This window comes from Apodemus sylvaticus, chromosome 16, assembly GCF_947179515.1.
Source record: "Apodemus sylvaticus chromosome 16, mApoSyl1.1, whole genome shotgun sequence".
In the NCBI taxonomy this organism is placed as follows: domain Eukaryota; kingdom Metazoa; phylum Chordata; class Mammalia; order Rodentia; family Muridae; genus Apodemus; species Apodemus sylvaticus.
This window is the reverse complement of record NC_067487.1, coordinates 85251920-85269826: the sequence shown is the minus strand read 5'-3', so window position 1 is coordinate 85269826 and position 17907 is coordinate 85251920. Positions and strand designations below refer to the sequence as shown.

The 17907-nt window shown below is 40.6% G+C and overlaps 1 protein-coding gene and 1 non-coding gene across 8 annotated transcripts in view; one reads left to right on the top strand and one right to left on the bottom strand.

Annotated features, from left to right (window-relative positions):
• Positions 1-17907, top strand: part of Mctp1 (multiple C2 and transmembrane domain containing 1) — a 658641-nt gene that overhangs the window by 217099 nt on the left and 423635 nt on the right. The gene's annotated exons all lie outside the window — the stretch shown is intronic.
• On the bottom strand, positions 9490-9615 carry LOC127667146 (small nucleolar RNA SNORA17). Its single transcript, XR_007973804.1, has one exon. It is a non-coding gene; the product is annotated as a small nucleolar RNA SNORA17 (small nucleolar RNA).

The window sequence follows — 17907 nt, the reverse complement described above, 5'->3', positions numbered from 1 at the left end:
GCAAGCTCCAATATCTGGCTTTCTGTGCATTCTGGAGATTGAACTCAAGTCATTAGGCCTGTGAAGCAAGTACTTTTACCCACTGAGCCATCGCTCCATCTTGTCATTGGCAACATTAATTCATTGGGCTTGTCATTTTCAGCTCCATTTCTGTGTATGCAGAGAGTGCGTATGTGTCTGCAGGGAATTCTGTGTGTTGAAAACCACAGTACATTGGGACCTAAATAATCCATCAACATATTAACTGTGTCTTGTTTTCTTGGCATGTTATTTTTTTCTAGAAAAAATATTTTCAGATTATAAACATAAGAAAGGCTTCCACTGAGTGTCCTTTATGCTGGGAAGACTCTTTCCAGGTGTCACAGTGAAGACACCATCTCCTGATACATCCTAGAGATCCTGCTGCACTCGTGGCATTTGGTAGGAACCCACCTCCCACCTCTGGAGTCCCAGAGCTGCTGCTGGGGATCTGGCTGGACTCGATACCTAGCAACCACAACCCCCCTCCCACCCTCCCAAATACCACTCCCCTTCCATTTTTTCTGCCCCTTCCACCACTGCCTACCCTTTCTGTTGGGGGAGACTCTTACCGGGTCTGGCACAGTAAAGACACCATCTTCTGATACTTCCTAGAGAACCAGCCCTACTCAGGACATTTGGTAAGAAAACCAGTCTACCTCTGGAGGCCCAAAGTGGCTGCTGAGGGTCTGGTGGGACTTGCTACCCAGCAACAAGCAAAACCCCTACCCTCCTGAATACCACTCCCCTTCCATTCCTTCTGCCCTTTCTGCCACCTGTCCTCTCTGCTGGGACAGGCTATTGGAGGGCTTGCCACAGGGAAGAACATATCTGATACATCCTAGAAAAGCCACCACACAAGGGGCATTTGGTCCCTCTGTTGGAATGTAGAGAGGTCTGAGAGCACAGTGTACCATATCCAGGTAGAGCAGGGAGATAGCTAACCTCCCAGGACTATGGAAAGTCCTGAGAGTGTGGAGCTAATCCTGGGCCACAGAGCTACATACCCAAACACCACCACAGGAGAACTGATCTCCCCAGAGTGCCTACATACCTGAGTGGACAGAGAAATTGGCAATCCCAAGAGTACAGATACACAGGCTTACAGGACAGATAAGCCACAGTCAGAGACAGCAAGAGCAACTTAGACCGGAGATAGCCAGATGGGGCAAAAGGCAAACACAAGAACATTACCAACAGAAACCAAGCAACATGGCACCATCCGAACCCGGTTCTCCTACAACAGCAAATCCTAGATACCCCAACATGTCGGAAAAGCAAGAGCTGGGATTAAAATTACATCTCATGATGCTGATAGAGGACTTCAAGAAGGACATAAATAACTCCCTTAAAGAAATACAGGAGAATATTGGGTCAACAGGTAGAAGCCCTTAAAGAGGAAACAAACAAAAAAAAATCCCTTAAAGAAATACAAGAGAACATGGGTCAACATGTAGAAGCCCTGAAAGAGGAAATACAAAAATCCCTTAAATAATTATAGGAAAACAAAAATAAAAAAAGTGAAGGAACTGAACAAAACCATCCATGTTCTAAAAATGGAAGTAGAAACAACTAAGAAATCACAACGTGAGACAATGCTGGAGATAGAAAACCTTGGAAAGAAATCATGAGTCAGAAATGCAAGCATCAACAACAGAATAAAAGAAATAGAAGAAAGGATCTCAGGCGCTGAAGATACCATAGAAAACATTGACTCAACAGTCAAAGAAAATTCAAAATGCAAAAAGCTTGTAACCTGAAACATTCCAGGAAATCTAGGACACAATGAGAAGGCCAAACCTAAGGATTATAGGTATAGAAGAGAGCAAAGATTTAAAGGGCCAGTAAATATCTTCAGCAAAATTTTTGAAGAAAACTTCCCTAACCCAAAGAAAGAGATACCCAAGAACATACAAGAAGCCTACAGAACTCCAAACAGACTGGACCAGAACAGAAACTCCTCCTGTCACATAATAATCAAAACACCAAATGCACTAAAGAAATAATATTAAAAGCAGTAAGAGTAAACGGTCAAGTAACATATAAAGGCAGACCTATCAGAATTATACCAGACTTCTCACCAGAATCTATGAAAGCAAGAAGATCTTCTGCAGATGTCATACAGACCCTAGGAGAACATAAACTTCAGCCCAGGCTACTATACCCAGCAAAAGTCTCAATTACCACATACACATGGACATTGAACAATCCTCTACTCAATGATACCTTGGGCAAGGAAGAAATAAGGGAAGAAATCAAAGGGTTTTTAGAATTTAATGAAAATGAGGATACATTGTACCATAACTCATGGGTCACAATGAAAACAGTGCTAAGAGGAAAACTCATAGCCCCAAGTGCCTCCAAAAAGAAAATGAAGAGAGCGTACACTAGCAACTTAACAACACACCTGAAAGCTCTAGAACCAAAAGAAGCAAATGCACCCAAGAGAAGTAGACTGCAGGAAATAATCAAATTCAGGGCTGAAATCAACCAAATAAAAACAACAAGAACTATACAAAGAATCAACAAAACCAGGAGCTGGTTCTTTGAGAAAATCAACAAGACAGATTAAAAGCTTAGCCAGACTAGGCAAAGGGCACAGAGGCACTACACAAATTAATAAAATCAGAAATGAAAAAGGAGACATAACTACAGAAACTGTGGAAATTCAAAAAATCATCAGATCCTACTACAAGAGCTTACACTCAACAAAACTGGAAAATCTGGACAAAATGGACAATTTTCTAGACACATATCAGGTGGCAGTATTAAAACAGGATCAAATAAACCATCTAAATAGTCCCATAATTCCCGAGGAAATAGAATCAGTCCTTAATAGACTCCCAACCAATTGGGAATTCTATCAGATCTTCAAAGAAGACCTAATACCAATACTCTTCAAGGTATTCCACAAAAGAGAAAGACAAGAAACACTACCCAATTTATTCTATGAAGTCACAATACTGCTTATACCTAAACCTAATAAAGACCAAACAAGGAAAGAGAACTTCAGACCAATTTCTTTTATGAACATTGCCTCAAAAATACTCAATAAAATTCTGGCCAACTGAATCCAAGAATGCATCAAAATAATAATTTATCACAATCAAGCAGTCTTCAACTCAGGAATTCAGGAATGGTTCAATATAAAGAAATCCATCAATGTAATCCAGTACATAAACAAAATCAAAGAAAAAAAAACCACATGGTCATTTCATTAGATGCTGAAAAAGCTTTTGACAAAATTTAGCATCCCTCATGATAAAAGTCTTGGAGAGATCAGGAATTCAAGGCCCATACCTAAACATAGTGAAAGCAATTTATGACAAACTGGTAGCCAACATCAAACTAAATGGAGAGGAACTTGAAGCAATCCCACTAAAATCAGGGACCAGACGAGGCTGCCCACTCTCTCCACATCTATTCAATATAGTACTTGAAATCCTCACTAGAGCAATTAGACAACAAAAGGAGGTCAAAGGAATACAAATTGGAAAGGAAGAAGTCAAACTGTCACTATTTGCAAATGATATGATAGTATACTTAAGTAACCCCAAAAATTCCACCAGAGAGCTCCTAAAGCTGATAAACAACTTCAGCAAAGTGGCTGGATATAAAATTAGCTCAAACAAATCAGTAGCCTTCCTGTACTCAAAGGATAAACATGGTGAGAAAGAAATTAGGGAAATGACACCCTCCACAATAGTCACAAGTAATATTACATACCTTGGTGTGACTCTAACCAAGCAAGTGAAATATCTGTATGACAAGAACTTTAAGCCTCTGAAGAAAGAAACTGACGCTCTCAGAAGATGAAAGATCTCCCATGCTCATGGATTGGCAGGATTAATATAGTAAAAATGGCCATCTTGCTGAAAGCAATCTACAAATTCAGTGCAATCCCCATCAAAATTCCAACTGAATTGTTCATAGAGTTAGAAAGAGCAATCTGCAAATTCATTTGAAATAACAAAAAACTCAAGATAGTGAAACTATTCTCCACAACTAAAGGTCTTCTCAGGGAATCACCATCCCTGATCTCAAGCTCTACTGCAGAGCATTAGTAATAAAATTCATATGGTATTGGTATAGTGACAGGCAAGAAGACCAATGGAATAGAATGGAAGGCCCAGAAAAGAACCCACACACCCATAGTCACTTAATATTTGGCAAAGGAGCTAAAAACATCCAGTCGAAAAAAGACGGCATTTTTAACAAATGGGCTGGATCAACTGGAGGTCAGTATGCAGAAAAATGACCCATACTTATCTCCTTGTACAAAGCTCAAGTCCAAGTGGATCAAGGACCTACACATAAAACCAGATATACTGAAGTTTATAGAGGAGAAAGTGGGAAAGAACCTTGAACAACTGGGCACAGGGGAAATTTGCTGAATAGAGCACCAATGGCTTATGCTCTAAAAACAAGAATCGACAAATGGGGCCTCATAAAACTGCAAAGCTCTTGTAAGGCAAAGGACACTGTCAATAGAACAAAAAGGCAACCAACAGACTGGGAAAACATCTTTACTAATCCTTCATCTGATAGAAGTCTAATATCCAATGCATACAACGAACTCAAGAAGTTAGACTCCAGAGAGTCAAATAACCCTAGTAAGAAATGAAGTACAGAGCTAAACAAAATTCTCAGCTGAGGAAACTTGAGTGGCTGTGAAGCATCTAAAGAAATCCTTAGTTATCAGAGAAATGCTAATCAAAACAAGCCTGAGATTCCACCTCACACCAGTCAAAATGGCTAAGATGAAAAACTCAGGGGACAGCATAATCTGGAGAGGATGTGGAGAAAGTGGAACACTTCTCCATTGCTGGTAAGATTACAAGCTGGTCAATCCACTCTGGAAATCAGTTTGGCAGTTCCTCAGAAATTTAGACGTATTATCTGAGGACCCAGCTATACTGCTCCTGGGCGTATACCCAGAAGATGCTCCGGCATGTAATAAGGACACATTCTCCACTATGCTATTAGCAGCTTATTTATAATAGCCAGAAGCTTGAAAGAACCCAGATGTCCTTCAACAGAAGAATGTATATAGAAAATGTGGTATATATACACAATGGATTTCACACACAATCCAGCTATTAAAAACAATGAATTCATGAAATTCTTAGGCAAATGGAGGGAAGTAGAAAGTGTTATCCTAAGTAAGGTAACCCAATCACAAAAGAACCCACATGGTATGTACTCACTGATAAGTGTAATCATTGCCTGTGCCTTTTCAGTCCTTCATTTCTCTTTGCTTGGTATAAAAGAGAGTCAGTGTGGCTCAGTCTGTATCAATCCATCACTCAGGACCAGCCTATCCTCATGTGAGCCACATGGAGTTATCAGAGGGTAAGAAAGGTAGCAAAGACCCAATGATCTCTTTCTGGGAATTAAGGACATAGAAACAAGCACAGAGCTAAGGAAGGGTCATCTTCAAATCCTGCTTTAATAGTTTTAGATAGACCTACCAACTTCCAAATAGGGTAATGATATTTTAATTATAGCAAAGAGAGAGAAAGTACCTCTTAGCCATTTCCTTTCATCTCTAAGCTTTAGTGCATAAGTGCCCAGTTATTTTTTCATTATCTTGTTTAAGAATAATGTTCTGGAAACATGTTTACTAGGGATGCATTTTTATCAGAAATAGTTGTACAGAATATGCAGTGTCCTATGAGACCCAGAAATTTGTTTAAGCAATCAACTACCAAGTATACTAGTAAGTCACCAAGAGCCAGTTACCCAGAACATGAGACAAGTCCTGCAGACACAGGGGACAAATGTTTTTTTTTTTTTTTCACTTTCCTCAATAGCAGGGTGACAAGTGACCTTCTTGAAGGCAAGTGCCTGCGAAAGCTATTCCAAGAAGATTGTAATCTCATTCTGAGATTTAAAAAAACATGGTTCTTGCCCAAGAGACTGTGAAGCTAAATGTTGAGAACTTGAGAGCTGTTGGAAGTGTGAAAAGAAGGCCGGGGCCTTTAGGGTCTCTCATCTGCTTAATGCACTCTATACTTCAAGAGATACTTCATGTGTCTTTTCTGTTCCACCAAAGACTGTCAGGGGTTTACCTTCCCCCTCTCTGTTTCTAAAGCCCCAGTTGATTGCTTCTGGATAAGGTTTCTTCTCACCAATGATCACAGAATAGAATAGTGTCTCACTTCCTTATTTCCCCTGCCTTGGAAAACATTGCCTTATGAGAAGGTGTGAGGAATGTGACTCCAGGTGAAGATAAAGAGCTGCCTGGAAGTATAAAGCCTCTTCCTTATGTTTCAATTGCCTCCCCTGAGTATCATGTGTTGGCCTTCCCCCCATTTCCTCCTCTTTCCACTCTGATCTGGGGAACATTAATCTCTCTGTGATATAATTCATGTAAAGTGGACACAGTGGGGATTTCTCCATATTTATTCGTACATATGCATACATATGCATTAACCAGCAGGGCTTCAGTTTCTCAACCCCCTAAGATTCTGTGAAGTCCAGGCACACAAATTTAGGATAGGTTGCATTGTTGAGTAGACTAGCGCTGGGCCAGAAACTGGATTCTTATATTGCTTGTCCCATCTCCTGGAAACCTAGTTTGGGGGTTATCCTTTGGACAAGAGGAAAGCAAGAAAAAGAAAACATTCTGGGTGGCAGGAAGATCTGCAATAGGAGACACAAGCAGAAAATTCCCGCAATCTTTCTAATGGAAATCTTTCTTCTCAGCCCTTGTGTTTATCTTATTTCAGTCTGTGTTGGTGTAGTGCATTTTAGAATGAGAGGAGATAACAGCTCTGAAGTGCTTTCCCAAATAGTGTCTCATGTGACCTCATCACAGTTGTAGAAAGTAGGCAGAGGATTTATAGGAATCCTTATTTTATTGATATAGAGGGTGCTCTAGAATGATGGAATTGACAAAGGTCAAGAAAGTGTCTGGCCCAAGGCTGAAATCCAATCATTGATCTTTTCTACTCTATGCTGGTGTCTTCTTCACAGCACTGAATATTCACTCAAGGTATTAACAAAAATTTTAGTAAGGTAATCTTATATATTTTTATTTCCTTGATCATTTTATACATGTAATTTAATGTATTTTGATAACATGTAGCCTCCATTACACTTTCCTATACCCTCTACTCCTATTGAATCCGATTTTCTTCCCAATAAATTCACTCACACTTTCATTGTATCTTACTGAATTCTATTTACTGCTGCTCTTATGTACAGTAAATACAGTTCAATTGTCAATTTTCTACAGATTCTAGAATTGCCTTGGAAAAAGAATCTCACTAATTATTATGCAGATCTTATATGCCTGTGGACTCCTCTGTAGGGAGATGTGTATTAAGGTAGGAGACCATCCTATAAGTAGATAGCACCATCAGGAGCTGGACTCTGAACTGTAAGAATAAAGAAAGCAAACTGCACCCAAGCAAGTGGGCATCTGTGGTCTTGTTTCTCTCTGATCTTGATTGTGGATGCCATGTGATTAGTTCCTGCCTTGACCTCCCTCAGTGGTGGGCTATAACCTAGAATTTTAAGCCAAACGACCCCCTAAGTAACTTCTTGTCACAGTATCTATCACAGCAATAGAAGTGAAACTAAAACTCTGACTGCTGAAGTACATCACAATGCAGTCCAAGGAAGAGTTTTCAAAACATGACCTTTTTTCTCAATTACTTTTGACCTCTGATTTATTGTTTTTAAAATCCCTTTGTTTAATGTGTTATATTTTACCATTAGAAATATAGATTTAACATAAGTAAAAATTTATATTATTGTTAATATTGTTATTATTAAGACTTTAAAATCTTTTTATTGGTTCTTTGTGAATCACACCATGCACCACCCCAATCCCATTCATCTCTTCCTCCCCTTGTCCCCACCCTCTATGCTTGTAATCTTCCTCCCAACAGAGAGAAAAAAAATCTCATTATGGAAGCTATAGTATGTCATAGTGTATCCCACAGTATATCCTTTTGTCCACACCACTCTCCCACTCTCATGCCCTCAGATCCAGCTCAGCAGCAACCACCACAACCATGGCCAGCTCTACTCTGCTGCCCAAGTGAGTGCAAGGCCCACTCTCCAGTGTAGCAGCTGGTGAAAGACATGGGCAGTGCTGCCACTCTCATGGTCCCTGGAGCAGCTCTCCTGCCTGGTGAGGTACATGAGAGAGGGGCAAGAGAGCCAGCTGTCCTGAGCTCCTACCCTTAAAGATGTCTTACCTAAATCCTGCAGATCCAGGCTAACTCCACTGCCCAGGCAGAGTGCAGGGCTTTCTCTCCTGCTCTCATGACCCTGGTGGAGCCGGTTCTCTTGCTCGCCTCAGGTGAAAAGAGCAAAAAAGGAGGGGATGGAATCTCACTCACCAATGCCACTGCATAGCAAATGAGAACTCTCCCTTGTTCGTGTTCTCAGGGCTGTCTTACCTGCCACCTCCACACACAGGGCCAGCTCTTCTATGATGCACAGTAGAGGCGCCAGCTCTCCCACACGCATTCCCTTCCTAACAACTTCAGGGCCAGCTTTCTTCCCTGCTGTGGGTGGCAAGGGGCAAGGGAGGTTATCTCACCCATGTCACCATACGGAAGACAAGTTGCAGTTGCACGACCTGCTCTCCTACACTCAGGGCAGGCTTGCCCATGCCCTGATCACCAGGGTTACCTCTATTGTGCTGCCCTTGTGAGGTACTGGACCTATTCTCCTAAGTGCTGTAGCTGGTGAGAGGCAGGGCTAGCTTTCTTGATCTCGTGATCCTAGGACCAGGTTTTCTACCTGCTTCCGGTGGCGAGCAGGGAGGGGAGAGGAGGATATCTCTTTCTTGCTCATGCCACCACACAGCAGAACCATCTTTCCTACGCTCATGTCCTCTGGTCCTCACACTTGTATCTTCTGCCATGTGTGGGAGCTGATCTCCTGAGTAGAGCTGGAAAGGGGAGGGAGCATGCTGTCATGCTCCCAGAGCCAGCTTTTCCATGAAACCCAGGAAAGGATTGGGACCAGTTGTGCATAGCCCTCAGACATCAACATGTCCCAGGGCAGCAATCCTGACCAGGGACTTCTGCCTGACCTTTGGTGGTAACAGATTCCCGCTGATGCAAATCCACAAGTCCAGATGTGGCCCCCATGGCAGGACAGAACAGGATCCACCATGGTTGCAGGTAGCATCACCACCTACTCACATCAGGCTACTGTCCATGAGTCTCCAGTTCTGCCTCTCTTCATTATGCCCACATCCTTCTGTTTCTTTTTCTCTTCCAGTTCTCCACCACTTACTTGCTTCTCTTAGTGAGTATCTGGGGTCATCTCAGTAGATGAGACCTCTGGAGTGCTATACCCCACTCATGCATTATGGTACTAGGCAGGGATCATCTCGGGCATGGTCTGCCCCTAGCTCCCAGGATTTCCCAGAGCCTAAATAGTGGTCATCTGAGGCTTCTTCTCTAATGTTGGAGAGGAGGTTGACTAAGTCTCACATTTTCAGGGAATGTTAGGCTACTAATTGTTCAGAGGTAAGAACAGAGTGTAGACATGCATGGCCTCTCTACTCTCTGCTACCTACTGAAGCACATGTGACATAGTAGCCACACCTGCAATACCTCTAGGCTCAGTATTTTAAGACATTTAAGTACAGAAAGTATAAAGAACATGTTTCTCTTCTTTTTGCACAGTTAGAATAGCCACAAACCTAACATGTTTTCAAACTCTTTGTAATATCTTATGTAAGTATTTTCTATCTTTAAATATTAATATTATACATTTTTATTTAAAGTTAAGTGAAATCATATGGTCAATTTATCTGGAACTTGTTTTTCAAAAAGTTATTACTTTAACACTAGTTGATAATGTGCATGTTTGTGTGTGAGAGACAGAGACAGAGAGACAGAGAGAGATCCTTCTAGTGAGAGCTCTAGAGTAAGAAGATGGGGATTGAGAAAGGTCACTAAAATAGGAATTATTACCATCAAGGCAAGATTTGGAATTTGGAGCCTGTGTTGGGTTTTAAATGCCAGTTATCAACAACAATGCAAACGTTCAGAAAAGACTAGCTTCTATGCCACCTTCTATGTCCCCTTCTTTCTGGGGTAGCCAGATTCATTGCACACAGAGCTGGAGTAGAAGGAGGGAATCTTAACCCAGTGTGGATGGGTGCAGTACATGATCTCCATTGGCAATGAGTATACAGGCAATGATTCACACCTAGAAACAGCTTCAGAGAACTGGTTCCTTTATTGTGGAAGACAAAGGAGAATTTATGCCCTGGGGAGGTGAGCAGGTCTCTGTGACAAGGTTTGTATGACCATGCACCATTGGCCAAGGCAACAGTATTAGAAGATAGACCATCTACATAATCAGGAGTTGTAGGGTTCAGGGGGGAACTTATACAGTCAAACAGGAGTGAAACTTGATAACTGTCAGGATAATAAATTTTTGCTAGTGTTGATGTTGGGAGAGCTGACTTTATGATACCAGGTTTGGAGTGGGGAGGTAGCCAACTCTTGCTGCCCTTATGTTTGATCATGATTAGGTATCAGTATTGAAGCTCCTCCTGCACTTCCTCTGTAATGCTGGGCCATTATGGTCATACACTTCTGTGCCATACTCAGTGGTGGCAATTAGGGAATTAAGAACAGAAATGCAAAGGGAAAAAGAATATTTATGTTACAAATAAAGTTTTAATAATTAAACATGAAAATTATCACATTCATTTTCCTATTTTATTTTTCATTAGATATATTCTTTATTTACATTTCAAATGTCCCCTTCCTTGGCCCCCACCCCCTGGAAAATTTCATAAGCCATCTACCCTGCTCTTGTTCCCCAATCAACCCTCTCCCAATTCCCTGTTTTGATATTCCCCTACAATGCTGCATTAAACCTTTTCAGGACCAAGGGCCTCTCCTCCCTTTGATGTCCAACAAGGCTATCTTCTGCTGCCTATGCATCTGGAGCCATGTGTAACTCCATGTATACTCTTTGGTTGATGGTTTTGTCCCTGGGAGCTTTGGGAGTACTGGGTGGCTCATATTGTTGTTCCTTCACGGCACTGCAAACCCCTTCAGCTCCTTGGGTCCTTTCTCTAGCTCCTCCATTGGGAACCCCGTGCTCAGTTCAATGGCTGGCTGAGAGTATCCCTCTCTGTATTTGTCATGTACTAGCAGAGCCTCTCAGGTGATAGCTATTTCAGGCTCTTGTCAGCAAGCACTTGTGGACATCTATGATAGGTCTGAGTTTTATGACTATATATGGAATGGAGCCCTAGGTGGGGATGGTCTCTGAATGGTTTTTCCCTCAGACTCTGCTCCACACTTTGTCTCTATATCTCCTTCTGTGGGTATTTTGTCGTCCCCCCCCCCCAATCTAAGAAGGACCAGAGTATACTTACTTTGTTCTTCCTTCTTCTTGGGCATTATTTGATATGTGAATTGTGTCTTGAGTATTCCAAGCTTCTGGGCTAATATCTACTTATCAGTGAGCGTATACCATGTGTGTTCTTTTGAGATTTGGTTACCTCATTCAGGTGATTTTTGAGATCTACCCATTTACCTAAGAATTTTAAGAATTCATTGTTTTTAATAGTTGAATAGTATTCCATTGTATACATAAACCGTATTTTCTGTATCCATTCTCTGTTGAGGGACATCTGGGTTCTTTCCAGCTTCTGGCTATAATAAATAGGGCTGCTATGAACATAGTGGACTATATGTCCTTAATACATGCTGTGGAATCCTCTGGGTATATGACCAGGAGTGGTATAGCTGAGACCTCAAGTAGTGCTATTCCTTTTCTGAGGAACCTCCAAACTGATTTCCAGAGTGGTTTTTGTTTTTGTTTTTGTTATTTTATTTTCTATATTCTTTGTTTACATTCCAAATGCTTTCCCCTTTCCAGGTCCCCCCCCCCATAAGTCCCATAAGCCCTCTTCCCTCAGCCCATTCCCCAATCACAAAAAAATACACGTGGAATGTAGTCACTGCTAAGTGGATATTAATAAGCCCAGAGTGGTTTTACCAGCTTGCAATCCTACCAACAGTGGAGGAGAAGAAATGGGACCATTTGTCAATTCTTGATCTTAGAACATAAGCTATTGGCGTTCTGTTCAGAAAAATTTCCCCGGTGCCCATGTGCTCAAGGCTCTTCCCCAGTTACCTTTCTATTTGTTTTGGCGTATCTGCTTTTATGTGGAGGTCCTTGATCCATTTGGATTTGAACTTTGTACAAGGTGATAAGAATGGATTAATTTGCATTCTTCTGCATGCTAGCTGCACCATTTGTTGAACCAGCACCATTTGTTAAAGAGTCTAGCTTTTCCCCACTGGATACTTTTAGCTCCTTTGTCAAAGATCAAGTAACCACAGATGTGTGGGTTCATTTCTGGGTCTTCAATTCTATTCCATTGATCTACCTGACTGTCACTGTACCAATATCATTCAGTATTTATCACTATTGTTCTGTAGTATTGTTTGTGGTCCAGGGTACTGACTCTCCCAGAAATTCTTTTATTGTTGAGGATAGTTTTAGCTATACTGGGTTTTTTGTTCTTCCAGGTAAATTTGAAATTTGCTCTTTCTAACTCTATGAAGAACTGATTTGGACTTTTGATTGGGATTGCATTGAATCTGTCTATTGCTTTTGGCAAGAAGGCCATTTTTACTATGTTAATCCTGCCAATCTACGAGCACCGGAAAATTTTCCATGTTATGAGGTCTTCTTCAATTTCTTTCTTCAGAGCATTGAAATTTTTGTCATACAGATTGTTCACTTGTTTGGTTAGAGTCACACCAAGGTATTTTATATTGTTTGTGACTATTGTCAAGGGTGTCTTTTCCATGATTTTTGGTCTCAGCCTATTTATTCTTTGAGTATAGGAAGGCTACTGATTTGTTTGAATTATTTTGTATCCAGCCACTTTGCTGAAGTTGTTTATCAGCTGTAGTACTGTGGTAGAATTTTTGGGGTCACTTAAGTATACTATCATATCAACAGCGAATAGTGATAATTTGACTTCTTCCTTTCCAATTTGTATCCCTTTGACTTTCTTTTGTTGTCTAATTGCTCTAGCTAGAACTTCAAGCACTATACTGAATAGATATGGAGAGAGAGGGCAGCCTTGTCTAGTCACTGATTTTAGTGGGGACTCTAAAGTTTCTCTCCATTTAGTTTGATATGGGCTACTGGTTTGCTGTATATTGATTTTACTATGTTTAGGTATGGGCCTTGAATTCCTGATCTTTCCAAGACATTTAACACAAAAAGATGCTGAATCAAATGCTTTCTCAGCATCTAATGAAATGATCATAGATCTTCCTTTATATGTTACTTGGCCTTTTTCTCTTACTGCTTTTAATATTCTTTCTTTGTTTAATACATTTGGTGTTTTGATTATTATGTGACAGGAGAAATTTCTGTTCTGGTCCAGTATGTTTGGAGTTCTGTAGCTTCTTATAGTTCATGGAAATCTCTCTCTTTAGGTAAGGGAAGGTTTCTTCTGTAATTTTGTTGAAGATATTTGCTGGCCCTTTAAGTTGTAAATTTTCGCCTCCTTTATACCTATAATCCTTAGGTTTGGTCTTTTCATTGTGTCCTAGATTTCCTGGATGTTTGGGTTACAAGATTTTTGCATTTTGCATTTTCTTTGACTGTTGACTCAATGCTTTCTATGGTATCTTCAGTACCTGAGATTCTTTCTTCTATCTCTTGTAATCTGTTGTTCATACTTGCATCTATGTCTCCTGATTTCTTTCCAAGGTTTTCTATCTCCAGCATTGTCTCCAGACAAGTGATTTCTTAGTTGTTTCTACTTTCATTTTTTGATTCCAGATGGTTTTGTTCAGTTCCTTCACTTGTCTGTGTTTTCCTATAATTCTTTAAGTGATTTTTGTGTTTCCTCTTTAAAGGCTTTTTCTCCCGTTGACCCATGATCTCCTGTATTTCTTTAAGTGATTTTTATGTTTCCTCTTTATGTGTTTGTACCTGGTGACCCATGTTCTCCTGTATTTCTTTAAAGGATTTTTGTGTTTCCTTTTTAAGAGCTTCTACCTGTTCACTCATGTTCTCCCCTACCTCTTTAAGGGAGTTATTTATGTCCTTCTTGAAATACTCTATCAGCATCATGAGATGTGATTTTAAATCCAGATCTTGCTTTTCTGGTGTGTTTAGAAATCCAGGACTTGCTGTTGTTGGAGAATTTGGTTCAGATGGTGCCATGTTGCCTTGGTTTCTGTTGGTAATGTTCTTGTATTTGCCTTTTGCCATCTGGTTATCTCTGGTCTTAGCTGGTGTTGCTGCTTCTGACTGTGGCTTATCTGTCCTTCAAGCCTCTGTATCTGTGCTCCTGAGAGACCTGTTTTCTCTGCATACACAGGTATGTAGGTAATCCTGTGAGACCCACTCTCTTGTGGTTATAGTTGCTTATGTAGCTCTGTGGCCCTGATCAACTCTGGGTGTAGGCAGAATTTGGAAGGCTCTTGTCTCAGGCTGCTCCTAGGCTCTTGTGTCTTCATGGTTTTGGGCTATTTTCTCTGAGCAGCAGGGGTGGTCCTACCTGTGCTGACTGGCCTCTCTGCACTCCTGAGTGCTTAGCTACCTCCGTGTGCCATTTGGATATGTCACATGGTGGCAGAGGGTGGTCCCAAGCTGGAGACAGAAGATCGAAGGCTTCTGCCAGAGGGTTCTGGGCGTGATCCTCTGAGCAGCAGGGTGGTGGTGATGGTGGTGGTGGTGGTGGTGGTGGTGGTGGTGGTGGTGGTGGTGGTTCTACCATGCAGTCTGGCCTCTCTGCACTACCAGGTGGTAGAGCTACCTCTCTGCACCATTTTTCTTATTTTAAAATGTGGCTCTGAGATCTCATCATGACCTAGGTTTTTTTGTGTGTAAGTTTTATGTAGGTAAAAATCTGTGAGATATAATTTCCAGGTCACTGACTGCTTTGATCTGATTGTCCATGGTATCTTCCTCTTAAACATGTTCATAGACACAGTATTTGTGAAGATAGTGAAACATGCTTGCCAGGAGAACATTTTGAAAAGTGCATTGATGAGATTTTAATTAAATTCATTCTTCAGGTGAATTCACAGATTGGAAAAGTGAAGCCTGATGTTTTAAGTATCTAAAAACTAGGCTACCATAGAGACAAGGCTCAAGTGCACATGTGTCATGTCTCAAAGCCAGTATGCTACCAAACAATCTTACTTAGAAATACACAGAAGCTCAGTAGAGCAGCACTTGGAAAATGTTCTTTCAGTCAGATTTTCTGGGCTTAAACACAAGCTTAACATTTATTAAGCCTGAGTTTATTTATTATTCTTATCTTTGCACACAGATACTTATAAAGATTAAATCAGGCAATATTTTAGAAACTTTGGAAAGTACCTGGCATATAATATTCAGCAAATTGTTACTACTATGAACTATTTTTTCAATATTCAATACTTCTGGAGTTACTAAGAAGTAATAACTTTTCAATTTTTTTTACATTGCTGAATGCATAAACAAATAATTAACCACTTATAAATATTTTACAGGAAATAGAAGTTAATAATAATATTGTTTAATTCAAAAGTAGAATTACAAAAAGGTTCAATAAATGAAGTTAAAATATTCACAATAAATGAACACACCATTGTGAAGTTAATTCTTCAAAGCAAAAGAAAATTCCCCCCATACACGTAGACTCCTGTATCAGTTGGAAACTACTCATTTAGATATATCAAAAGAAACAAACACTATCTAGTACTTTATATTGATGTTTGCATCATCACTGAACCAAACATACAATGATGGCCTAATGAGGTCCTGTCAGCTAGTGCCATTGGTGCTGCCTGAGTTTGTATAAATGTGTTCTGCTGTTTCTAAAATGAAGAGATGTAGGAGGATCTCCCTATTTTTAAGCAGAACACTTACTAGTTCTTTTTTTGTATTCGATGTATTCTTTATTTACATTTCAAATCATTTCCCATTTTCTGGGTCCCCACTCCCCGCAAGTCCCATAAGACCTCTTCCCTCCCCCTGTTCCTCCATCTACTCCTTCCCACTTCCCTGTTCTGGAATTCCCCTATACTCTTGCACTGAGTCTTTCCAGAACCTGGGGCTACTCCTCCATTCTTTTTGGACATCATTTAATATGTGGATTATGTCTTGGGTATTCCAAGTTTCTAGGTTAATATCCACTTATCAGTGAGTGCATACCATGATTGATCTTTTGAGACTGGGTTACCTCACTTAGGATGATGTTCTCCAGCTCCATCCATTTGTCTAAGAATTTCATGAATTCATTTTTTCTAATGGCTGAATAGTACTCCATTGTGTAAATATACCACATTTTTTGTATCCATTCCTCCGTTGAGGGACACCTGAGTTCTTTCCAGCTTCTGGCTACTACAAATAGGGCTGCTATAAACAGAGTGGAACATGTGTTCTTATTGCATGCCGGGGAATCCTCTGGGTATATGCCAAGGAGTGGTATAGCAGGGTCCTCTGGAAGTGTCATGCCCAGTTTTCTGAGGAACCTCCAGACTGATTTCCAAAGTGGTTGCACCATCTTACAATCCCACCAGCAGTGGAGGAGTGTTCCTCTTTTTCCACATCCTTGCCAGCAGCTGCTGTCTCCTGAGTTTTTTATTTTGGCCATTCTGACTGGTGTGAGGTGAAATCTCAGGGTTGTTTTGATTTGCATTTCACTAATGATTAATGATGTTGAACATTTCTTTCTTTTTTTTCTTTTTTTAGTAATAAGGATACATGCTCTACTATGTTCATAGCAGCCCTATTTATAATTGCCAGATGCTGGAAAGAACCCAGGTATCCCTCAACAGAAGAATGGATACAAAAAATGTGGTATATCTACACAATGGAGTACTATTCAGCCATTAGAAACAATGAATTCATGAAATTCTTAGGCAAATGGATGGAGCTAGAGAACATCATACTAAGTGAGGTAACCCAGACTCAAAAGGTGAATCATGGTATGCACTCACTAATAAGTGGTTATTAACCTAGAAAACTGGAATACCCAAAACATAATCCACACATCAAATGAGATACAAGAAGAAAGCAGGAGTGGTCCCTGGTTCTGGAAAGACTCAGTGAAACAGTATTTGGCAAAACCAGAACGGGGAACTGGGAAGGGGTGGGAGGGAGGACAGGGGAAGAGAAGGGGGCTTACGGGACTTTTGGGGAGTGGGGGGGGCTAGAAAAGGGGAAATCATTTGAAATGTAAATAAATTATATCGAATAAAAAAATTAAGAAAAAAATATATATTGTTATTTTCTATATTCTTTGTTTACATTCTAAATGATTTCCCTTTTCCCGGACCCCCCCTCCCCATATGTCCCATAAACCGTCTTCTCTCCATCCATTCTCTAATCACCTCCCTCCTTTTTCTCCATCCTTATATTCCTCTCCAATGCTAGATCAATCCTTTCCAGGATCAGGACCCTCTCCATACTTCTTCATGGGAGTCATTTGTTATGCGATTTGTGCCTTGGGTATTCAGGGCTTCTGGGCTAATTAATATCCATTTATCAGAGATTGCATTCCATGTGTATTCTTTTGTGATTGGGTTACCTTACTTAGGATGATATTTTCCAGATCAAACCATTTGCCTAAAAATTTTGTGAATTCATTGTTTCTAATTGCTGAGTAGTATTCCATTGTGTAAATACCACATTTTCTGTATCCATTCCTCCTTTGAGGGGCATCTGGGTTCTTTCCAGCTTCTGGCTATTATAAATAAGGCTCCTATGAACATAATGGAGCATGTGTCTTTATTGCATGCCGGGGAATCCTTTGGGTATATGCCCAGGAGAGGTATAGCAGGGTCCTCTGGAAGTGTCATGTCCAGTTTTCTGAGGAACCGCCAGACTGATTTCCAAAGTGGTTGTACCATCTTACAGCCCCTCCAG